Genomic DNA, 25,107 nt, shown 5'->3' on the forward strand with positions numbered 1-25,107 from the left:
CAGCAAAAGCGCAGTGCAATGTGTGTGAACAAACTTGGGTGCAAAACTGTCACGTGTCATTGTTAATTTTTATATCACATTAGACTTTAACACCCTCCACCCTCTGCATGAGCAGGACATTCGGTTTGTCATCTGTGCAGGAGGCCCTTGAGTTAAATGACAGTCTGGGCGGCTTACGTTTCTCCTGGAGGGAATCCGGGGACAGGGCCTGCGGCTCAGCTTCTGTCCCTCCTGGTCCCTGCAGCTGTCCTCGTGTCCAAGCCCGAGGGGTCTCTTATGATGGCTCCCGCCCTGTCCCTCCCCAGGCTTCCTGGTTTGGGGGGAAGCTTTGCTTGAGGCACCTCAGACCTTCCTTCCAGCTGTCCCCAACAGTGGGAACCTCTGGTCTCAGGCAGGTCCTGGCTTCGTTCCCTCAGCCCAGGCACCAGGGATGCAGAAACATCCCCAGAGCCTGGAGCCTGGAGCCTGGAGCCTGGAGCCTGTGGTTGGGCATTCCCTTACTCAGGGGTGTTAGGTCAGGGTGAGGGGTGTAACCCTGCCCGGAAGGAAGGTTTCTTATGAGAAGGGACTTCTAGCTGAGACCTCATGTTGAATAGGGTGGGACAGGGGAATGGGGAAGGTGAGAAGTGTTTGGGGCAAAGGCTTGGGGTTGGGTTGTGAAGAAGAGAGAGAGAGAGCGAAAGCAAGTTAGTGGGCTTGGAGGGTAGGATGGCAGTGGGAGGGGCAAGCAAGAGGCCAGCAGGTTCAGAAGGGACGAAGGGAGGGGCCAGGCTCTGAGAGGTGTTGGGAGGTGGATCCTGCACAGGGTGGAATGCCTGACTGGATGTCAGGTGGGAGGGTGGAGTCATCAAAGCTGATGCTTGGAGTTCCGGGTAGTTGGGGTGGCCTGTCTCTAACTTGGGTGGGGAGCCCAAGAAGGAAGGGCAAGTGGTGAGTGTGTCAGTTTTATTTAATTGTTCACTTTAAACATTAAAAAGAGTGCGAATCATAGAGAACACACAGGATATGCACACAGTTTAACAGCAATTATAAAGCGAGTCCCCACATCACCGCCACCCAGAAGCCCCCAGGCGCCCACCCTCCATTGCACACCTCCCCCCACCCTGGACGTTTAGAGGAACCACTTCCTCACTTTTGATAGTTTTAGCACCTGAGTCCACCTGGCTGCACAATGGAGTTCTGGTTTTGCCTGTTTGGGGAGGTTGTACAATGTAAGGAGAACCCACCTCTTTTCAACTCGCCGTCCTGTGTGCCGGAGCCATGTGGGTTGTTGTATGCAGATCCCGTGTGTCTGTGTTCATTGCTCTGTGCTACTCCAGCAAGGGCCACGCTGCAAGCTGGGGGCCCACTCTCCTGTGACGGGCATCCGGGACGTTCTGCAGGCTGGGCTACCATTGTAAGCAGGCCTCCAGCGCACTCTCTTATGTAGGTTTTGGTGGGTATATACATGGTTTTCTCTGAGTTACACATCTGGGAGCAGAATTTCTGGGCTACGGGTCGTAGGCATCTTCAACTTTACTGGATGTTGCCAGTTTTCCAAAGCAGTTAAAGGTGGAGTCCCACCCAACCTGGGTGACTGTTCCCGTGACTCCCTGATTCCACACTTGGCACTGCTAACTTTTGGTCATCTGCTGAGTGTGCGATGGTACCTCATTGTTACATTCGTAAGTTGCATTTCCAAGACAACTAATGAGATACAGCCACCCTCTGTGTATATATATTGGCCAGTTGAATTCTCTTTTCTTTTTTCAAAGTGCCTATTCAAATCTGTTGCCTGTTCCCTGGTGGGTTGTTTGCCTCTGGTGCCAGTGTCACTCTGATTTCAGCCACTGTGTGGTGGAAAGGTAGGTTCCACCTACCCAATGTCAGAGAGCCTGGTTGTCACATTCTACCCTCCCGGGTCTTCTCCAACATTGAGGAGTGTTGGCTGATGGAAAGGTAGGTTCTCCAGCTTTCCGACCTTCGTAGCAACAACTCTGGAGCTCCTCAGAGGTCCTGGAGACCCACTGCCTTCAACGGTGACCTTGATAACGCCCTTCTATTGGAGCGTCTGCTTCCCTACCCCATAGTCCCCGCCACTCGCTGCTGCCTCTGGCGGTTTCTTCTAGATACACTGTCACACTCAAGTGCTCAGCCCAGGCTCCCTTCTCATCTTTTTCTTACTGATTTGTAGCAGATACTTACATTTTCTGGATACTACTCTTTTGTCTGTTATATTACTGTAAATATAGTTTCCCCCTCAGTGATTTGGGGTTTTTTCCCACTTTTTCCCCCATGATCTTTTGATAAACAGAAAATTTTCAGTTTAATTTATTCTCATTGATTTAACTTTTTCTTTACAGCTAGTGGTTTTGTGTTTAAGAAATCCTTTCCTGCTTCAAAGTCAGGAAGACATCTTTCTATGCTGTTGCCCAAAAGTTTTACAGCTTTTCACGGTTAGATCTGTCATTTACCTACAAGTGATCTTCATGAGTGGTACGTGCCAGGGTCAAGTTCTGTTTTTCCAACACGGACACCCAGCTGTCCTAGCACCACTTATTGAAAAGTCAGCTCTTTCCATGGTGCTCAGAAACGGCACCTTGGTCGTCTGCCAGGCAGCCGCATATGTGTGGGACTGTTGGCGACTGCTCTAGTCTATTTCGGACCATCCCAGTTAAGGTTTAGAACTTTTTCCTGAGTTTGCACATTTCTGGTTAGATTTATTTCTAGTTGCTTGACATATTTTGCAGTGTTGTCAATGGTGGTTGCAATAGTTATCTATTGGCATGTAACACATCACAGACTTAGTGTCTAGGACAACAAACGTTTTTCTTCTCCAGTTTTTGTGGGTCAGGCACTGAGCTGGGTGGCGCCATTCCAGGATCTTTCGTCAGATTGCAGTCAAGTTTATGGCTAGAGCTGTGGTCTCACCCGAAGGCTTGACTTGGGGAGGAGACTCACGGGGCTGCCTTGTGACATGGCAGCTAGCTTCCCCAGGAGCGGGGGAGCTGAGGGAAAAGGTGACAGAGCACCCAAGATGGAAGCCACAGTCTTTTAATAACCTAGTATCAGAAATGACATCGCACGCTTTCTGCCATATTCTTTTTATCAGAAATGAGTTACTAACTGCAGCCCACACAAGGGGAGGGGACTACATAGAAGCAAGGACATCGGGGCATTTGGGACCAGCTTATAAGGCCTTTTTCAATGATTTAAAATTTGTTTCTAATTTTCTAATTGTGGCTACTATACAGTATTGTATAATGATGTTTTAATATTGATTTTTGTATCCAACCTTATTCAACTAATAAATTCTAATAGTTTATCTGTAAAATTTTTTATGAACTCATGTCATCTGTGATTGATGAAGTTTTGGTTTTTCTTTCCAATCCTTGTATATTTTATTTCTTTTCCTTCCCTTACTGTGCAGGCTAGTTCTTACATAACAATATTGAACAGCTGTAGTAAAAGCTCGCTTCCTTATCTCGCTACCAATTTCAAAGGGAAAGTTTTTTTGACAGTTTCGCCTTAAAATGTATTTGCTATAGGATTTTCAGTTTTTGTTTTTTTTAAACACACCTTTGGTGTGGCACCCGGGAACCAGAGTGGGAGCTTCATGGTGACCAGGGGACACCGCAGCCGGGAGGCAGGATGTGAGAGGGTGGGCTCCGAGCAGGTGGGCTGTGAAATGGACCAGTGGGGCGCCCCTCTCTCTGGGTTGCTGGAGGTCTCCGGGTGGCCCTCCCCAGCCAGCACCTTGGCCAATGGGAGCAGGGTCCTTCCAAGGAGCAGCCAATGGAGAGCACTCTCGGGGCACACCTGGAGCGTGCCCTCCTGGACCACTGCCCCTTCCGGGCCGCACAGCACTCTGCTCTGACACAGCATGAGCCCGGGGGAGTCTGTGTTCACCTCTGATGGCCGATCCAGCCTGAAGAATCTTGAAGGGTAGAGGCTAATTTTTCCTCCCCGGCATCTGGATGGACCACAATTTATGTATCCATTCATCTTTCGCTTCCAGGTTTTGGTGATAATGAATAAAGTTGCTATAAACCTCCCTGACTTTGGATAACCTGCTGCCTCCCTTAGGGCTGGAGTTCAACAAGGCATTAAACTTCATTCATCTGTTTTCTTTACTCCTGCAGAAAAGGATTGGATCCCGGGATTTTTCTCCAAATGATGAAGAAAGGGGAGGAAGGGAGGTAAAAACAAAGGATGACATTACGTGACGTGGCCAAAAAGACTTTGCAGGTGTAATTAAGGTCACAGACTTCTACACACAGATATTATCAGGGATTCTGTGTGTGTGCCCAGCCTAATCACAGGAGCACTTTAAAAAGCACAACATTTTCTCCAGCTGGACTCAGAGATGCAGAGTGTGTGAGGGACTTGACCTGCTGTTCGGAGGGAGCCGAAAGAACGCGTGAGAAGGGAAATCGGCAGCTTCTAGGAGCAAAGATCAGCCTTGGCGGAGAGCCAAGCCAAGAAAGCGGAGCTTAGTCTTGCAGTGAACCGCACGGAATTGAATTCAGCCAAGAGCATGGTTGTAGACTTGTTCCCAGAGCTTCCAGAACGCCGGCGCAGCCGGGCTGAAAGGTACCGTGATTTCTACCGAGGCAGAGAGCCAGCCGCGCCTTTCTGGGCCCATTCGCCCTACAGAACGGTGAGATAATAGATGGGCTTCCTCTGATGCCATTACGTTGTGGTCATTCTCGGGGCAGCAGAAGAAAACGAAAGTGTATGTGTGTCATAAACAGTTGTACCCACTGAAAAAACAGAACAAGACACACCCTTTATCACATTTAGGAAGTTCCTTCCTATTTCTAGTTTGCTATGTGTTTTCTTTTTTAAACCATGAGTGGATATTGAATTTTGTTGAGCATCTATTTTGTGTATATTTCGATGGTCATTAGGATATTTGCCTTTGATCTATTAATGTTGTGAATTACATTGTTTTTTCTAATGTTAAATCTACCTTACAAGAGACAATTTTGATTTCTGTTGATTTTCTTAGTTGTATGTTTGCTTTCTATTTCATTCATTTAGGCTACTATAGTTATAATTTTTTTGCCTTATTTTTTTTAGGTTTAATTTACTCTTCTTTCTCTAACTCCTTGAGACGGATGTTTACCTAATGAAGGTTAAGTCTTTATTCATTCCTAATATATGTTATGTATTTCTTTACATGTATTACTTTAGAAAAATTTGCTACTGGTTTTGAATGGTGCTATTTTCATTATTGTTCTGTTAGCAATTTAACATGTTTATATTTTACTGACTTAAGAGAGAAAGAGACAGACAGACAGACAGACATCCACTTATTTTTGTATTCAGTGGTTGCTTCTTGTCTGTGCCCCGATGGGAGATCCAGCCTGTAGCCTTGGCGTATCCAGGACGACACGCCAATCAACTGAGCTACCCAGCCAGGGTGAAATATTTTTATTTTTTAATTGTGATTTCTTCTTTGACCCATATGTTATTACAAAGAGTGCCTTTAAATTTTTCAAAATATATGAGGATTTCCTAGTTATAAAATTATCTCAATGATTTAAATCCCTTGAAAGGAGTTGAGATTTGTCTTATTGTCCAGAATATAGGCCATATTTATCCATGTCTGGATATGCTTGAAATGTGTATTTTACAACCGGCGTGTGCGGTATTTTGTGTATGTTCGTTAAGTCTAGTTTATTAACTGAGTTTTTCAAATCTGCTATGTCCTTGTATCCTTTCTCTATGAAATCGAAAAAGGCATCTTGAAATCTCCTATTATGACTCTTGACTTACCTATTTTTCCATGTAGTCCTAGCAAGTTCTGCATTGTGTATTATGTTATTAAGTACATACAAATTTAATTTTATGTCCTCCTAGTCCAATTAACTTTTACCAAGATCTCTACCTCTGATAATGCTTCTTGCCTTCAATGGTACTTTGTCTTTTCGGAGTAGAACTACATCAGTTTTCTTTTTTTACGACAATTTAATATTATTACTTTAAGCTTTTCTCTATTCTTATGTTTTAGATGTGTCTGTTCATTTTCAAACAGCACGCACCCTCCCCTTCACGCATCTGAAATTCTTTGCCTTTTAACTAGATAGAGCGTTCAGTCCAGTTATAGTTGATATAAATTTATGTGTGGGCAGATTAAATGTAACATATATCTCCTGCAGATATTCAGAGTGAAATCTGCCATCTTACTTTATGCCACTTATCTTACTCATTTTCTTCTTTTTCTCTTCTTCCTGAGCTTGAGAAAAATTGTTTGCATGTATTTTATCATTTAATTTTATTCCCTGAACTAGTTTGAAGTGATATACGTTGTTTCTCCTCATGTACTGCAGGAGCTGGAAAGCTTTTTCTGTAAAGGACCAGATAGTAAATATTTTTAGCTTTTTGCGCCAGTCTGCCACACATTCTTTGTTTGAAGTTTGACCAACTTTGCCATATGTAGACACCACTCTTAGCTTGCAGGCCGTACAAAAGCAGACCGCAAGCTGGATTTGGTTCATGGGTCAAAGCGTCCTGACCCTTATTTCACTGTTTACCCCAAACATTATAACGCGCACACCCAGTTTATCGAAGTCTAAAATTAACCCAAACCCTTGCCCTTCCTCTGGATAACACATTGATGTTAGAACATTTGGGTTCTACAGTATTTACTTCCACCTCCCAATTTGTATGTTATGTTGTCTGGTATTTTCATTACATTTTTAAAATTTGCTCGACTTTACTATTGCTGTTTTATACAGTTCATGTTTTATACATTTTCCCGTGTATTTACCACTTTATCTACTTTCTTTCTTTTTTTTTTTTTTTTTTTTGTACCTTTAGCCTTCCATCTAGATAGTTTTCCTTCTGCCTCAGGTACATGTTTTAGAACTTTCTCTAGTGAGGGTTTGCTGGTGACAAACTCTCTCAGTTTTTGTTTGCCAACAACAAAGTCTTTGTTTTGCCTTCATTCTTGAAAGATATTTGAGCTGCCTGTAGATTATAGGTTGGTAGTCGTCTTGTTTCATAAGATTAAATATTTTGTTGAACTGTTTTCTGGTTTCCATCCTTGCTGTTGAGAATGATCTGTAAGTCTAATTACCATTCCTTCCTTTCTTTTTCTTTTTAAAAAAAGATTTATTTATTTATTCTTAGAGAGAGGGGGAGGGAGGAAGAGAAACATCAATGTGCGGCTGCCTGTCACATACCCCTGCTGGGGACCTGGCCAGAAACCCAGGCATGTGCCCTGACTGGGAATCTAACCCGAGACCCTTTGGTTCACAGGCGGGCACTCAATCCACGGAGCCACACCAGCCAAGGCTAATTGCCACTCATTTCAAAGTAAATTTTCCCTCTGGCTGGTTTTAATATTTTCTCACTGTTTTAATCTTTCTGTTAAATATCAATATCTTTGTATTGTGGTCGGGCCACTTGAGTCAGAGGACGGATGTTTCACATCAGTCCTGGCAAATACTCAAAGTATTCAGCCACCGTCTTTTGATATTTCCTCTGGCCCATTCATTCTCTTTCCTTGGGATTCTGACCAAATATACCTTAGATTTTTCTCTCACTAATCCTCCATGTTTCCTATACTCTTACCTTAATTTTCTGCCTTTCTGTCTTTGTCCTTATGGAGTACATTCCAGATAATTTATTCTGATCTATCTTCAACTTTGCTAATTTTCTCTTCTACTATGTCTAGTCTGTTGCTAAATGTGTCCATCTTGTTTCCATTTTAACTGACATTTGTTTTAATTTCTAAAAGTTTTCTTTGGTTCTCTTTAACATACGCATGCTACTTTTTATAGTTTACTACTCCCTGCGGATATTTTCAGGTTGTTGCTCACTTTTTAAAAAAGAATAGTTATTTTATCCTCTTTATCTGATCCTTATTATATTTGCGATAACCACAGATCTGCTCTGCTGGTTCTGGCTTACATCCCCTCTTATCTTTGTGTGCTTTGTCGTCTTTGACCTTGTGATGGTCATTGGCTTTGAAAAATTTTTTGTGGGGATTCTCCCAATGTCTGGAATGAATGTGGTTCCCTCCAGCCTTGCATGTGTTTCTGATAGGCAGTTGGGCCACTTACAGGTGGAAACTTTTCAGAATACTGTACTAGGGGTGGCAAAGTGCATAAGGAAGAGTTTGTGGCTACCGGTTCTCAGAACAGGCTTCTTCCCCTTCCTCTTCCCCTTTGCTCCTGCTTTTCCCTGTCCCATATCACTTTCTGGGGCCAGAGGGAGGGGCATGATTCAGTTCTGGTTTGAGGTGGGGGTCCCAGTCTATGTGGAGAGGTTTTGCTCTCCTGCCTTGACTGGCCCTTGGCCTTCATGTCCATCCCGCTCACCCTGAAAGTCCCCTCAACCTAAGCCCAAGCGCGTGGCATCTGCAAACCCCCCTAATACAGAAGTGGCTTTGGTGGTTCTGTCATTTTGCTGACATCTCTGGGTTTATATTTTTTCCTTTGAATGTGGCCTGCTACTTCTCCACGATCAGTTAAAGTCTTCAGCCCCTTAAAACATGTCGGTCAGCATTCTGAACTGTGTCCCGTGGGAGAAGCAAGTCTGCCGTCACTGGTGATGGAAATCTCGAGATCAGTTTTAGACTCACGGAGTCTGAGGGTCTAAGGGGACGCATCTGTCAAGGGGCCGTAGCATGTGGAGTTGCATAAAAGAAAACACTGTTTTTGTAATGCCGGTTTCTGTACGTGTCCAACCTGCAACTTGTCACCATGTTGGTGTCACCGTTGCTAGGAACCTGTTCTCTGAGGTGGTGTGAGCAGAAGTGAATTAGATACGACAGGCAGGACCCAGGAGGATCAGAGGACTTCCTCTCCCTGGGGAGGCAGATAAGTGGACCCCAACTCCCCAACTACTGGCACACCTCTCGGAGACCTCTCCTATGTCCTCCTGGCCCCACGCAGCTGCCCCGAGAGCCTCCTCCTTCTCCTCTCTGGCTGGTTTATGAAACGGGGGCGTGTGGGAGGCTGGCCGGGTGGAAATCCTGACTTCCTCGTGCGGGAGTTACGCAACCCCAGGGAAGCGACCTCCCCTCTCCAGGCCTCAGCTTCCAGATCTGCAGCAGGGGGTGATCATAATTGTGTGTCGTACCTCACAGAGTTGCTAGGAGAATCGGCTTAATCACTGTCATGCCCTGAAGAGAAAGCCTGGTGTAGAAATAAAATCTGCTTTAAAGAACGGGATTGTAAAACTGCCTCAAACTCCCCTCCAAGTCGACTGAAGGAACAGACACAATGCTCTGTCGTGCTTGCTCCTCTCATCTAGGGCAACCCCGCATTTTATAGACGAGAAACAGATTCAGAGACGGCAGAGAGTCGGCCAAAGAGGCCCAGCAGGCCACTGGCTCCCTCACCTGAAGAGTGGCACTTCGGGGCTCTAGTCCCAGCCCTGCCACCACTGAGCAGCTGTGTGACTGTGGCCTGGTCTGTTTCCTCTCGGGACCTCAGCTTCCCCATCAGTAAACCCAGAGGAAGGGCCAGTCATCCCTCTGTCTGCCTCCAGCTCCATCCGACCTTCAGGGATGGGGGTGTTATAGCCAAACGCCAAGGTCTGTATTGGGAAGTTCAGGGATTGTGGTTGCTAAATTTGCCCCCAAATGACTAGTTAGTTGAAGCTGCCTACAGAACCCACAAGCTTGAGAACTGCAAGGCCTCAAACCAATTGCCTTCACACCTATATCTTTAACAAGGGTGTTACCCAATAGTTAACTTGGGTGAGCATCTTCTCACGGAATCGGGGTGAGCCACAGGTCCGGGGGGAAACTTCCTGCGGTCCTCTGTCTTGCCTTCCCTGAGCTGAGGCAGGTTCTGGCCTCCAAGTCTGTGCTTTAAGCCAGTCCCTTCCCCATTCTGGGCCTTGGTCCCCCATCAATGAAAAGGGGTGGGGGGGACACTGTACATAAGTTCCAAGGGCCCCGCCTGACCTGCCCATCAGGCCAATCAGTGTGTGATGGTCCCTCCCAGTGTGTGGCCCAGATCTCCACCTCCCCCGCTGCAGGGGAAAGGCAACACTGAGTGTTAGCATGGGGACCCCCTGGCCACAACCTCTTACAATTTGTCCTCTCTGCACCTCCATCCTTCTTCCCTGTGCATGCAGGGCTGGCGGACCCGAGGCCCCCTCCCTGCCCCCAGCCAGGCCTGAGGGGCTGGAGTCAGCTCCCAGCCCCATCCTGGTCCCGGGCGTCCACATCCAGAGGGAGCCCTGGGTGTGGCGGTTTCAGAACAGGTGCCACGGTTCCTCCTCTGTGGCCAGGGCTTCCACACACCCAAATCCTGCAGGGCCTGCCTCCAAGCCAAGCCCCAAATCCGTTATTATGTAGTTAGGGCCGCCAGCCTGCAGGCAGTCAATTGCTCCTGTTAGCAAGGTAGGAAGATTTTAATGAGCAATTAATGAATTGGTGACTGCAGAACCACTTCCTTCAGCATGGACTGATTTTATTAACTACTCTGTCACCTGGGCAAAGGCTGCTGTCTGCAAGGTTGGCATCCTCCAAGACCCCAGGGGAAATCAAAGGTGACTGGCTGTCATTTACAGAGAGCGAGACCGTGCCAAGCACTGCCGTTTACAAACCGCACCTCGCTCAGTCCTTACAATAAGGTATTATTCTGCCTGTTTTACAGGTGATGAAATTGAGGCTCAGAAAGGTGGTTTTCCTCCCCAAGGACCGAGAATTAAGTACAGATGGATCCCAGTCTATCTGACTCCAAAGGTATGTTCCCCTGGACTAGCCCCCCAAATACTCCTGTTTTCTTTCATGGATTGAAGGCCCCAGAATCCGTGAACTGAGGGGCTATTGCAGGAACAGGGTGTGAGGACTCAGGTGTGTTCCCAAAGCAACTCCCCTGCTTTATCGATGAAGAAGCCCCCAGCCCCCAGACACCAGGAGGCTGGCTTGTCCACCCTGCCCCCCAGATGCTATCTGGCCCCTCAAGGCACAAGCCTCCATCTTTAAGTTCTAGATCCTTCCTCGGCTGCTCACTTACCTCTTTTGTATCCATGGTTCTCCTCATGAGGCAATATCAGTGTGATCTTAGATGATACAGGGAGAGTAATTTTTAATTTTAGTCTCATTAATAGCCTTTCATTAATTATGGCATGTGACCCTGGCTATTTAACACAGGGATATTATGTTTTCTTTTAAAAGCAATCATTTTGCATTCCACTTAAAAAGATGCACGAATCTAAAAAGAATCCACGAGGTAAATATTTGGCAGGTTTGATTTGTAGACTTGGAGGAAAACGTGAGAACGAACTTGCCTGGCTGAAGTTGGGGAGGCTTGGCCTGGGTCACCCACTCTCTTTTAACCAAACAGGTCCAGGCAGGTGCCTGTAAGCCCCAAGAGAGAAGTCCTTTTCTGGAGGGGAAGTCGGCCTTCCTTCCCAGCCGGTGGGCTTGCGCTGCAGCCGGGCGGTTCACTTCTCTGAACATGTTATCAGTGTTCTACACACACGTGGTTTGAAAAGAATTATGGTTCCCTGGGCCGGGAGTCAAGGGGAGGTTGACAGCGAAGGCACACAGAAGAACTTTCTGGAAAGATGGAAATGTATATCTTGATCCGGGTGTCTGTGAAACAAGGGTACACATTTGTCAGGTCGTTGACCTGTGTACACTTAAAATGTGGAAATTGTATCATAGGTATAGAAAGTTAATTTGAAAACCAACCCAGCCCTGGCTGGTGTGGCTCTGTGGATTGAGCGCCAGCCTGCAAACCAAAGGGTCATGGGTTCGAATCCCAGTCAGGGCACACGCCTGGGTTGCTGGCAGGGTCCCCAGTAGGGGGCGTGTAAGCGGCAGCCACACATTGATGTTTCTCTCCCTCTCTCCCTCCCTTCCCCTCTGTCTAAAAAGAAATAAGTAAATAAAATATTTAAAAAAAAGAAAAGAATGAAAACAAAACTAAAGCCGGAGCCACAGATATTGTATTTATGTCAGGGGCCACTCAGATTCCTCGTCAGTTCTGAGTTCTGAGACCTGCGCTTTGCCGCCCTATAGTGCATGCGGGCTCCCGTCTAGATGTCATTTCGGCTGTTCCCAGAGTCAGCATTTACAGTTCTGCCGTGTGCCAGTCACAAGAACCCTGCTTAAGATGTCAGAGAGGTACTTTTGGCAAAGGGACATCACAAGTCATCAAGGAAACGATGGATTAATCAACACCTGTTGTTGCGACAATTGGCTCTCCCTCTAGGAGGACATACAATTAGACCCCTGCCTCACACCCTACACATAAATGTGAGCATTCCAGGTGGACTCAAGGAGGGTGGGTTAAATGTCGAGTAAAACTATAAAAGTATTAAAAGAAAATATAAGGCGATATTTTTTTTTATAAATGCCAACTAGAGAAATCTCTGTCATGAAAGCCGAAGCTCATAAAGGAATGCACCTTTGACTATACAATAATGTAAAACTCTCTATGAGCAAAGACACCAAGAATGTTTTTCTAAAAAGCCTGTAATAGACCACCGGAAAATAGTGCCTCATACGCATTAAAAAATAAAGGATATTAATATGAAAGGAGGTCCTATAAATCAGTAAGAAAATTAATAAATCAGTGACAAAAAGCCATATTAAAAATGGGTAAAAGCCCTAAACATTTGTTTCACGCAAGAAGAAACAAAAATGCATAAGGAAGCTAGGAAAAGGTGTTTGGTCTCCTTCCCAGTCATAAATGGGCCAGTTGAAACTGACACCAGCCCTCTGTAGCTTAGCAAAGTCAAAACTCAGCAGTCCAGATATGAGAAAACAGGCCCTTTCGCACAGTACTGGAGGGAATCTAAACTGGTACCCCTTTTTAAGGACAATTTAGCAGTACCTAGAAAAGCTTTAATTCCATGAACTCTGACCCAGCAGTCCCCCTCTTAGGGATATTCTTCAGAAATAGCCACACATGTGCCCCAAGGTATATGAGAATTGCTGAGAAGCATATTATACTAAAAGGGGGAAGCTGCCTGCATTCCTTCAGTAGGAGGTTATGGGTAAACACGTGTTAGATTCTGGGCGGTGGAATTCCTGCATCAGTTGGAATGAGACAGAACCCTGGGTACTGATCTGGAAGAGTGGGCATGATGTCTTGGCAAGAAGAAAGCAAGCGAGTAGCACAAAGTACGTAGAGCCGCACAACCCTGCTTCTGTAGAACAATTGCTTGCATGAGCTACAGCATACATCATAATAATGCCTCACGATTATACAAGCCAGCACCGTGGAGTGATTATTATTCCTATTCTGTAGATGAAGAAACAGAGGCCAGAGTGGTTAAGTACCTGGCCCCAGGTGGCACAGCTCATCAGCTGCCGAGCGAGGGTTTGAACCCCAGCAGCCTGACTCCACGACGGGGACACTTATTTTGGCTTCTCAGGCCAAAAATACTTCTGTTAACAGTGGTGGCCTCTCAAAAGAACACTGGAGAGGCCGGAGTCACTTTTTAATGAATACTTTTAATGAGGAGATATTAATAAACCTGAACTGGTAAGAAGGACTTATCGAAAGGTCCAGCTTCCTGCCAGCTGCCTCCTGAGAGGCCCCGGCCCTGGCGGTTGTGCGGTGGTTGTCTTCGGAGTGATGGATAACGCACTGTTGCTGCTGTTTCCTGATGTGTTAGCCTTGGACACTCTCTACTGACTTCTGTAAGGTCTGGAGAAAGGAAAAATCAGCTTAGCTTTTTTTTTTTTTTTAATCTTTTCCTGTTATGGTGCTTTAGCTGCTCTGCCTCTAGGCCAGGCGCTGGGCTGGGCACTTTACCGTTTTGTTGCTGGATCTAGGCCCACTGAGGCACAGAGTCTAAAGGAGACTTGCCCAAGGTCACTGCAGGTCAGATGGAAGGGGGACTGGACCCTTGTCTGTGTGTCTCCAGGGGCTGGCTGTTTCTGTGACACCCGGTGGCCCACCTCTCTCACTCTGGCGGAGGCTCAGCAGGGCCCGGTGGGGTGGCCCTGGTTAACGGCCAGCAGGAGGCTGGCCCCAGGCCTCCTGCTGCTTGGAGGTGGTGGCCATTTGTAGAGCTGCTGGGGTAGCAGCCTTCATGGTATTTGGCCAGCTGAGGGCTTCATTCTCCACTGCTGATGGGCCTGAACTTTGACCCTTTGGGGTCTCTGCCTTCCACATCACTGCCCCCACGTACCCCACTCCTCCAGGGGAGAGGCTGAGCACTGACTGAGGCTGGGGGAGAGTTGGCTGCCTGACACCCAAAACCTTTGGGAAGAAAGCTCCACCCTCTGCATTTCCTAACCCTGGAGTCACTTGGTGGGAGAAGCTTGGAAACAAATTGCCACAGCTGGGCACCATCCCAGACCCATCAAATCAGAAACTGCCGGAGAGGCCATGCATCTCGATGGAGGTCACTGCCCAGAGAGGACAGTGACTTGCTGGCGGTCACACAGCAACTGTGGGAGGAGTGCACAGGGGCCTGGGCCTGAAGGGATGCTTGGCGTGGTGGGGGCAGGCTGAGGGGGAGCAATGAGGAAACGTAGGGCTGGGTGGCTTCACTGTGGGGAGAGGGGGAGGGGCAGCCTTGCAGAGGGAATGGTGTGTGGGGGAGGCAGCAGAGCTGTGGCCCCAAGTGTGGGTTGTGGGGAGGGCCTTCCTAGCAGGACCTAGCACAACAGAGGCAGGAGGGGAGGGGCAGGGACAGCCCTGCAGGGGTCCGCACGGGCGGTGCTCCAGCCCAGCCCTCTCCCCAGTCACTCCTCAGCAAGAGCCACATGTGGGTGGGTGGGCTGTACCCTTTCAGGGGTGTGGGTGGAGGAGGTGGCAGACATGTCAGGGGTGCAGGCAGGAGTGGGGGAAATGTGGCGACGGAGCCCCAAACCCAGAGCAGGCCTCCTCTGAGCTGGAGCTTAGCAGGCTCCGCACCCCCAACCCCAGCTGCAGGTGGCTCTGTGGACCCCTCCTTCTGACTCACAGCAGATGGGGGCATCATGTGAGCAAGCCTGGCAGCTGGGGGACCAGGACCCCAGGGAACAGGCAGATGGCAGGGTGGGGGCTGTGTAGGCAGGGTTGGCACAGAGGGACCTCTCAAAGGGGGTGGGGCAGGGGCCTGGCTGGGCTCAGCCTCTCCAGGTTTGCCCTCTGCCTATCTGGTCCTCCAGCCCCATCGGGAGTTCCTGAGGTTCCTGGGGAGCCCTGCAGGTTCTGGGGTTCAGCCTGGGCTGCTGGGCAGAGGGGCCATGGGTCGGGGAGCAGCTTGGGACACACAGTTTCTGACCCCTGCTCCATTCCAGCCTGCCCAGTCTCAGGTGCACTGAGGCATGCCCCAGGGCCCTCAAGCCCCAGACTCTCCCTGACCCCCTGGGGGCTTGGCCTGGGCCAGAACACTCCTTGTTCCCTCAGAGCCTGCTGGCCCCGGGCTCAGTGCTTTGCAGGCTCTGAGGCCAGTGTGTGTGCTGAGCCCACTTAGAGGCGAGAACCCTGAGGTGCAGGAGGCTTACCTGTGCGTGACCGCTTGTGTTTGGGGCTCTCATCCACCCTGCTCTCCAGCCCCTCAGCCGGTAGGCGGCCCCTTGGCCGGGCCTGGCTCTGTGCTGGGTGCCCTTATCTCAAACCCCATCCCCGCTACTGCCCAAATCCTGTGGGACCCACAGAGAGAGCAGGGCCACTTGCCCAGGGAGAACCCTGGCTGTGTCCCTCTCTGGCTGTGGGAACTTGGGTGTCTGCGTCAGCTTCCTCGTCTGGAAAAAGTGGGTAATGATAGTATCTCTGTGTGGGTCATGGTGGGTAAGGAAGCACCTGGAGCAGCCCCTGCCCCGTGTAAATGTCAGTCTTACCACCATCTCCCCATTGGGCAGATGGGTGCCCTTGGTCCCATGGCCACACAGTTGCAAAGGGAATCTGGGGGTGATGTCTCTATTTGGGGGGCAATGAGCCCAGCTAAAAACCTGAGCTTCTGGTCCTCTGAAAGAAGTGGGTACTGGGGAGCACCCAAAGCATTTGACCTGAGTCCAGGGATTGCCAGCTGGAGGCCCCGGGTGGGGTCTGACCCTACACGGGCTTCGATGGATTCTTAAAGGGTTTTAAATCCATCTGAAAAAGGAAGGTCAGGGCACTCTGGGCCCAAATCCCCTCAGGGGATAGTTGGCTGGAGCTGGGCGGTAGCCCCACGATGACCTGTACTCTCCAGTTCACCCCCTCCCCCACCCCGCTGCCCCCTGTGCCTCCCACCCACCCCAACTCCCCCCTTGCTGTCACTGGCATGGCCACCTGGCCCCCATGGGTGCTGCAGTTGGTAACTTCAGCTGGAGAACAGCCATTGGCTTCTACAGACGAGGGACTGAGGCACAGAGAACAGAAGGGACTTGTCCAAGGTTGTCCAGTGAGCCTGGACCGGAGTTCGGATACCAGCTCCATCTTGCAAACTCAGCTTGTGTGCCCTCTACCACACTGGTCACCTGAGGGTCAGCCAGGTGCCCCCGGGCCCAGGGGGATAGGGTCATAGGAGGACTAAAGTGAGGTGCCGGGTCTTTGATGCTTGACAACAAGCATCTCCTTAAATTGTGCACCTTTGGCACATCCCTCCACCCCCCTGCACAGTACGTACGTACTGGTTATTGGGACACAGCTTGGAGACAAGTTGAAAAGCAGATTGGAAGGGCGTGGCAGCCCCTCTTGTGGGACTGGGCTGCCGACTTTCCTCCCTTGGGGCTGTGGGAGGGGCGGGGGAGCGCTGAGGAGAACGGATCTGTGTCAGCCACTGAGGTGGGCCGGGGTCCAACTGGGCAGAGCTCCCCTGGAAACGCAGATGCCCTCTCTGAGTCAGGAGCCGTACCTGCCACCTCCCGTTTCCTGAGCTGGAGCCCTGGCTCAGGTTTTAGTTCTCAGATAAGTGGGCCTAACCTCAGGGCACCCGCTCTATCTCCTGTCAGCGCCTGTGACTCTGCAGCTCCAAGAACTGTCATGCAGCGGGGCCAGCCACAGCGTGGCCCTGCATCGGGTTTCAGACTGTTTATATCCTTCGCATAGACGGAGATGTATGGGTTCTGTTTTGTTTTTACTGCTCCGATGACATAAGAATAAACGTGGTGGAAATCACTCTAAAATGGAAAGGAATATCCACAGTCCTGCCAGCTGACTTTGCTTTCTAATAGCACCGCTGAGGTGCTTGCTGCACAGAGCCAGGCGCTGTGATGTCTGGGGCAGGTTGCCCAACCCCGCAGGGAGGTAGGAGCAGGTTACGGATGGAGAAATGGAACCTCCTCAAGGTCACACGGCTGGCATGTGGGAGAGCTAGGACTCGAACCCACTCCAGTGTCCCGTGCTTACCCAGTCTTCACGATGGCCTCCCCTGTCCCCGCCCCCTGCATCCTTTAGGCTCAACCCAGAGGAACCGAGTCTACAGCCTCCTTTGTGCTCCCCAGGGCATTTCCGAGTAACGGCTGGGCATCGGCCCTGCCTCAGGACAGAGAAACAGGCCCTGGGGACACGTGGAAATGTCACCTTTCTTCCCTGCTTACTGTCACTGAATTTGGTATTTATATACACTTTTTTTTATCATGACTGTATGCCCACGAGGGGCAGGTGGCCAACCGTCCCACTTTGCCAGGTATTGAGGCACTTCCTGGGACCCCGAACTTTCAGTGCTAACACAGGGACAGTCCCAGGCAAATAGGGATGTTTGGTCGCCCTGGGGGACAGAGCTTGGCTGTGCTTTCTGAGCCACTTGCCGGTGCTGGGCACTTGGTCTGTCTGCAGCCCTTGGTCAGGCAGGCGGGCGGTCTGTGACCACAGCACCCTTTCCTCAGGAGCCGGATGGAGGAGATCTGGGTTTTGGGGTTCCTCAGGGAAGGTGTGCAAGACTCAAACCCACCTTTCCTGGCCTGTCCCTCATCTGAGCTGGCAGGCAGGTCAGCCGGGGACGTGGGGCAGGGCTGAGAGGTGGATGAGGCCCGTGGTGTGTTGGAGCTGCTCACACTGGCTCTGGAGAGCTGGTTTGGTATTAAATACAGCTACCGTGTGAAACTGTGCTTTCAGAATGAAATCATGTTAAACATGGTGACTACTACACTACATTACTTTCTAATTATTACATCCCACTTGGCTTTCATCTGTTGTTATGGGTTGAATTGTGTGACCCTCTCGCAATTCATATACTGAAGTCCTAACCCTCAGCGCCTTAGGACGTGACCTTATCTGGGGACGGGGTCTTTACAGAGGTAATCAAGTTAAGATGAGCTCATTACGGTGCACCCTAATCCAATATGACTGGTGTCACCACCCAAGGGGATGTTTGAATGTAGGCACGCACAGGGAGAATGGGATGGAAAGAGGAAAGCAGAGGTCGGGTGCCAGAGGTCGTCAGCAAACCACCAGAAGATTGAAAAGAGGCATGGAACAGATTGCCTCCCACATCCCTCAGACAGAACCAGACCTGCCGAGACCTTGATCTTGGACGTCTGGCCTCCAGAACTGTGAGACAATAATATTCCGTCGTTGAAGCCCCCAGCCCGAGGTCCTTTGCTACAGCGGCCCTAACAAACGCACCACCTATGCTCTCGGGTTGTTCACATCTATTGTATCGGTGCAGCGGGAACAACATAGGATGGCGAGCCAGGGCACGTCTTCTCCCAATTCCACGTTCAGTACCTGCACCTTGAACCTGGCCATGGTGGGAGTAGATACACCACGGAAATCTGCAAGAGCTTCAAATCAGGCATAGTTTTTATTGCTCTGTTGGTTGACTAGAGAAACGTAAGAAAGTGGTGGAGAAAATATTAAGAAATCATATTCAACCCAGTGGGTCATGTCTGCGGTAGTTACATCATGAATAGCACACACACACACACACAAAAAGACAAACCCACAAAAAAGCCCGGAAAACTATTGTCCCATTCAGGACTGTATTCAAAAGCTCTTATCTGAGTCAGCAAGGATTCCAGTATATGAGAACTGGTATCCAGTTCAGCAAAAGATCACTCACGTCACTGAGAACAAGGGAAGTTCCAACGTGTGCCTTTGTCATTTTCCACATTTGTCTCACTTGTCCATGTAAATGAGAGTATTCCCGTCTGCGCAGTACTCAGAGGGCCCGTTGTTGGCATTTAGCAGCTCACCGCTGGTGAGGGGCAGGGCCGGCCAGCCCTGGCCTCTGCTGCATCGAGGGGCTCAAGCCTGCAGAGTGTTGACTGATGGAGGGACAGACAGACTGCCTGGTGAATGGGTGGATGCCCACCTTCCAGCTCTGTGGGAACCAGCTGCTGTGGGTGAACTAGAGTGTCTCCCTGCTGGAGGGAGTGGGAAGCCAGCCCACTCTCTGCCATGGGGGACTTCTACAGGACTCCTGCCTGGTGACCTCTGTCTAGGGGACCCCATGGTGGTAACAGCTGATTTCCTGCCCAGTCTGGCCTATAATGCAGGAGAGGCAGCTTGACTTGGCTTTGGCCAATAGCCATACTCACCAGCTGCCTGTTCCTCCAACACTCTGAGCTCATTTCCCTCTCTGAACCTTCGTACAATGCTGTTCCTTCTGCCTGGTGTGCTGTGCCCCAGGCAAACTTGTTCCAAGTCTGGCTGCTCCTCGTCCTTCAGGATCTTGTTACAAATGTTGTCTCCTCCAAGAAGGCTTCCCTGATTACGTGGCTAAGTAAGGCAGGTTCTCTATTGCGTGCCATCTTCACCCCTTTGGTTTTTGGTTTGCTCGCATCCTTGCCCTTACATTATATGCAATGACTTGTCTTCATACTTATTGAATTACTTGGTTAATTATTTCACCGATGTCTGTTTTTGTCCCTCACCCTATCACGCTGTAAGCTCCGTGAAGGCAGGGGTGGTAACTGTGTTGCGGAGCCCAGCGTAAGGCCTGGCACTTCACCGGTTTGTTGATTCAGTCGGTGAAATACATTTACTGAGACGCCACATAAGAAAGACATTAAGCACCGTCCCACAGAGAGGTGGGTTCAAGTCCTGCCTCCCGCACTTACTGGCCACACGCTCTGGGATAGGTTACTAAGTCTCTTTGGGCCTCAGTCTCCTTGTCTGTAACGATAGCACCACTTCACAGGGTTAGTGCCTAGGGGATGAAACGAAATCAGTCCACGCAGACTTTAAGGGGAGGGCCCCCTACGCAATGAGGCACCAGGAGACTTAGAAGTTAGTATTTGTGGGTAAAGAGCTGCAGGGCTTTTGAGGTTCAGAGGTTCAGAGGTTCAGAGGCAGATTTCCGACAGGGGAGGATGGGATAACTCCAAGAGGGCTTCTTGGAAGATGGGGCATTCGAACTGGGCTATCAATGGCAGTGGTTGGGTTCTCTAGGCAGAGACGGGGGTGGGGAGATCAGGAGAGAGGGGGGCACTCCTGAGCCCTGTGTGAGACGTTGGGTGGGGAGCCCGTCAGGCCTGTCCTGGGCTGTGGCCGATGCTCTCGGTGCTTCTCCCTGTTCCAGGCCCGTGGATGCCTGTCCCCGGTTTGCACCCATTTTCTGTTCCCGTGTTTGGTCGCTGAATAGGCAGCGCTGACTCAGAGGAGGCAGGGGAATTGGCTGGACACCCCAAGAGGAGGTCAGTTGCCCCAATCCCAGCCCTGGAAGAACTTGGTCAACTCAACACGAGACAAGCCTGGAGGGCACCCCTGGGGCTGTCCTAGGCTAGCTCCCTCAGTGTCACGAAATGCCAAGGATGTGGCCAGATGCCACTGACTCACGTGGGTTTGGGCAAGACGCACTGACTCCCTGAGTCGCCCTCCTCGTCTGTAAATGGGGAAAGGCATGCCTCTGAGTTTCTGGTGCATGAAACGAGGTCTTCGGTCGGCACAGCGCACTTCAGAGTGGTTCATTTGAAAACATGGCAGGATGGGCCCTCTCCTTATCCCCCTTTCACAGATGGACAGATGGGGAGCTCTGAGGCTCCGAGAAGGGCCCTGACCTTCTCACCAGTGAGTGGCAAGCCCAGGACTGGAGCCAGGTCCCCTGATCCCCACGTAGGGTGCAGATAGAGGGTCAGGTACAGACAGAGCCTGGAGGGGGGTATGACCAAGTATGCAGACGATGGAGAGTGAGCTCATCCTGGGCAGCAGGGTGACGGCCTCGGCTATCTCTCCCCATCGTTTCTGAAGAGGGGAAGCCCGTCCCAGCACTGTGAAGATGGTGGGTCTGACCTTAGGGAACTCCGGAGCTGTGGGTGTGGACACCCACATCTGGCCAAGGAGATCCCCTTCTTCCAGATGTGGTCCAAATGAAGGAAGGTTTGCTGATCGTTGCTTAACGTTCTCTACCCTTCCCAATACAGCTCCCCCCTCCCCCCCATTAAAAAGTGACTCCCACCCTGGCCGGGTGGCTCACTTGGTTGGAGTGTTGTCTGTACACCAAAAGGTCATGGGTTCAATTCCCGATCAGGGCACATAGCTAGGTTTTGGGTTCAATTTCTAGTGGGGACGTGTTGGAGGTGGTCAATCTCTCTCTGTCTCTCTCAAATCAATAATCAAACTCTTGGGTGAAAGTAAAAACAAAAGCACTCCTGCCTCACAGGGTATATGAGGGGTTGGGGTCCTGGGGGAGGGGACCTGGAGACCAAGCTTCTCACCCCCACAAATGCCCCGCAGATTCCTGCCCTGCCCCTATCCCTCCTGTGCCTCTGAGAGGCAAGCAGGGCACAGGCATGTGTTTCTTAATTTAACAGATAACCCGAGGTGCAGAGGTTCAGCAGCCCTCCCGGTACGCCCAGCAAGGGAGGGTTTGAGCCCAGGGCTGCAGCCCCACCCCTGTGGCTGGCTCTGTGATTGCAGCATGTGCCAGGCACCCTGAGGGAGGAAAGGGGTGGGGTGGGGGCATGGAGTGTGGGTGTCAGGAGGTGGTAGTCACCAGCGGGTCACTGGGACTCCCCTGGTGTCCTTATCAGGGTGGGCGGCCTCTCTGGGCCAGGAGGGCCGCTCGCAGGGCCCTGGGGAAACTCCCGGGACTGGGGAGGAGGCTGCCTTCCTGCAGCCCTCGTTCTCAGGCATATCTCTCTGGGCACCCCTCCTCCGTGCGCAGCCTGTGGGGGTGGGGGACACAGCGTCCTGCCACCCACAGCGGAGCAGAGGGAGTGTCAGCACTTGGAAATTTGCTGGGAGGAAGGGGTGCAGGGGTAGTGTGGGGATTAGGAACGCCAGGGGCCCTGGGCCAGCCTCCACGTGTGGGTCTGACCTGTGGCCAGCGACAGACCTACCCTCAGGACCGGAGCTCTCTGACCCCTCGCCAGGGCTGGGTCCGCCTTTGTTCCCACCTGCCCATCTGCCCATCTCACCTTCCTGCACCTCCTTGGTCTCATCTCTACCGCAACTCCTTCATTCGCCTAGGCCCACCTCCTCCTCATTCCTGAAACATACCGAGCACCCACCCACCGCAGGGCCTTTGCACACACCACCCCTGCTACCTGGAATTGTCTTACTCCAGACATTACAAGTCTACCTCCCTTGCCACATGCAGTCTGCGCTCAAGCGTCACTCCATCATTCTTTCCCTCCCCCTGCTTTATTTTGCTCCTAGTTCTTACCACTGGGTATATTTTGTATTTATTTGCATATTAATTTATTAGCTCTCTCCTCCCAGCTCTAAGAGGGCAGAGCTCTTTGTGTTTTGTTCTCTGCTGTGTCCCCAGTGTCTAGGACAGTACCTGGCACACAGCAGACCCTCAATAAACACTTGCTACATGCATGGCTGAATTCATCCACTTGTCTATCCGTCCGTCCGTCCATCCATCCATCCATCCATCCTCCATTCCTTCCTCCTACATTTTCTCCTTAACCCACCAGTCACCCAGAATGTCCCCGCACCGGACCCTGAGCTGGGCTTGGGTTCGGCGATCTGGCAGGGCACACAGATAAGGAAGACATAATGGGGACACTGGGGGATGGGTCCCAAGTGAGAGGAACCCAGGGAGCCTCTGGAGACACATGGGATAGAGGGCAATTTCCCAGAGCACCCAGAGACTCAGCGCCTCGCTGGGGCCGGCACCTGCCCGCCACAGATTTTGTTGAACGAACCAGTGGCTTCTAGCAAGAAGTAGTGGCTCAGTTCTCAATGTTGGAGACACTGGGGGTGGGGGCAGGAATCAGAAGCCACCTGGGGGAGTGAGAGCTTTGGAAAACTCGCTCTGGAGAAGTGCTGGTTTGTCGGGGCCTGAAGGGTGGAGCTGGGAATGGCCAGGCGGGGCTGGGGGAGGGTGGTCCAGAAGGAGGCTGGGAGGGGTGTGGCCAGCGTCTCTTTGGGGGTCTCTTGGGTGAGGCAGAGGCTGCCTGGACCACTCCCTTTTGTGCCCCCACCTCGGAAACCTGGAGCAGCTGCCCCTGTCCCTTCCTGTCCCTGCCCCCACCCTGTGTCTCTGTTCTTGCTTTATGTCCTGCAGGAGGCTGGGTGTCCTGAGAGTAGGCTCCATGTTCCCTTCCCCCTTCCTCACTCCCCTGAACCCCACACCTCCAGCCCCCAGCCATCTGTGGGCTGTTGCCTTGCTTTTATTGCAGGCAGGTGAGTCTGGGCCCAGGCTTCAGGTGGGGCCTGAGCTCAGGGAGGAGGCAGGAGGGAACTCGCAGAGTTGGTAATTACATATGGGGAGCAGCACCCCCAGTTGCCCTGGGGTGCTACTGAGGCTCAGAGACATCCAGCGACCCCCCACAGGCTCATCCAGGATCCACCGATGGGCCCATAGCCCATCATCCCTAAGTAGAGGTGCCGAAGCTCTCAGAGGGCTAAGGTGAGGGGTGAGGGGTGCTCAGCACCCAAAGGGCCAGGACAGTCAGCTCCTGCATGGAAACCCAGGAATGAGAGGGAGGTGGCAGCTGTAGCTGTGGGGCCAGCCGGAAATGGTGCAAGACAAGCAGGCGGAGCCTCACCTGTAACCACGTACCCAGACAAGTTCAGACTGGGAGCTGTGAGCCCTGGGAGGAGGTGGAAGGGGAGGAGGAGGCAGCTTGGGCAGTCAACACACAAAGGTAAGAAGTTGCTCTTCTGGGTGGGGAAGGGGGTAAGAAAGGTCAGCAGGGTGTGACTTCTCAGTGTGGCCTACTTGACCTTGGCTGGCCCAGGTCTAGTTCAATGACCTGAAGCCACATGTGAGGCCTAGCCCTGAGCCTGCTCAGGGTTCTGGGCTGGTTTGGGGGCCCTGGCTGCCCTAGGGTTGCTCCCTGTTGCTCCGAGTGTGAGCTGGGCATATCCACATGGTGCCCAGGGAAGCTGGCAAAGTGTGGGGTGTGCTCCCAGTGCCAAGATTAGGGGGTTCCAGATGGTCAAAGGCCAGGGGGAGGCTGTGCACCCTGGTGCTTTGTAGGGGAGGCAGAGCCCTGCCTGCTGGGACCCACGCTTCGCCTGTCCCCCAGTGCTCGGACCTGTTTCCTGCGGGGATCCTATGGGAAACCGGTTTGGGAGCAGGTTGGCCTGGGTTGTTTAAATTTTGACAAGGAGGAGGAAGGCAGCCTCCCTGTCAGCTCAGTGGAAGGGGCGGGTCCAGGCCTGGGGGGGGGTGAGCCTGCCCCGGCTGGCCAGGCTGGGGTCCTTTGGCCTTGCCCCAGACCCTCGCCCAGCAGCACACCCCTTCCCGCCCTGGCTGTGAGAGGCAGGAGGTGCAAGTCAAACTGTGTCCCAAAGCGCCGCTCATCCTTTCTGGGACAGGCCACTGCGATGAGACTCCTAAACGGTGGCCAAGGACACGCCAGGACGGAGGGGGGGGGGCAGTGGGGGGAGGTGAGGCTTGGTGGAGGAGAAGGCTGGGCCCTGCCAGTGCCTCCCGGGGGCCCCTGGGCCAGGCCTTGCTTTCCAGGGCTGCCTCCTCACCTGGCAAGAGGGAGGTGGGCAGGGGCAGGGGTCTGCAAGGCAGCAGACCCCAACCCCAGCCCCAGCCTTCCCCCGCTGCCCCCACCCCTGTGAAGCCAGTCTCCTGGCCCCAGGTGTCAGCCAGATGGAGGTGGGTGGCAGGAACCTGGCACCCGACCAGCTCCGCCCCTACAGTGTGGCTCCCTGGGGTGTATGGGCAGAGCTCCCCCTCCCCGCCATGTTCCCTCTGTTAATTAAGCCAACCCTGCTAATGAGTAGCTATCATCCTTTCTCCATTACGCCTCCTGAGCCATCTGCGCCCCAGCACTTAGCGGGAGACCCGGGGGCGCCCTGGCTGCCGGGCCAGAGGCACGAGCCGAAGGAGGCACTCCTGGGTGGCATCCCGGGGCGCAGCTGGGTGCTC

The 25,107-nt window shown here is 51.5% G+C and overlaps 2 protein-coding genes across 2 annotated transcripts in view; one reads left to right on the forward strand and one right to left on the reverse strand.

The window, feature by feature from the left end:
* CIAPIN1 (cytokine induced apoptosis inhibitor 1) overlaps positions 1-25,107 on the reverse strand; it is a 249,534-nt gene that overhangs the window by 105,244 nt on the left and 119,183 nt on the right. The gene's annotated exons all lie outside the window — the stretch shown is intronic.
* The window catches only part of ADGRG1 (adhesion G protein-coupled receptor G1), a 37,938-nt gene continuing 36,599 nt past the window's right edge, over positions 23,769-25,107 (forward strand). The window contains exon 1 of the mRNA XM_024551400.3: positions 23,769-23,866. The gene's annotated coding sequence lies outside the window, so the exon portion shown is untranslated. The remainder of the gene's footprint in view (positions 23,867-25,107) is intronic.

This window comes from Desmodus rotundus, chromosome 12, assembly GCF_022682495.2.
Source record: "Desmodus rotundus isolate HL8 chromosome 12, HLdesRot8A.1, whole genome shotgun sequence".
Lineage (NCBI taxonomy): Eukaryota > Metazoa > Chordata > Mammalia > Chiroptera > Phyllostomidae > Desmodus > Desmodus rotundus.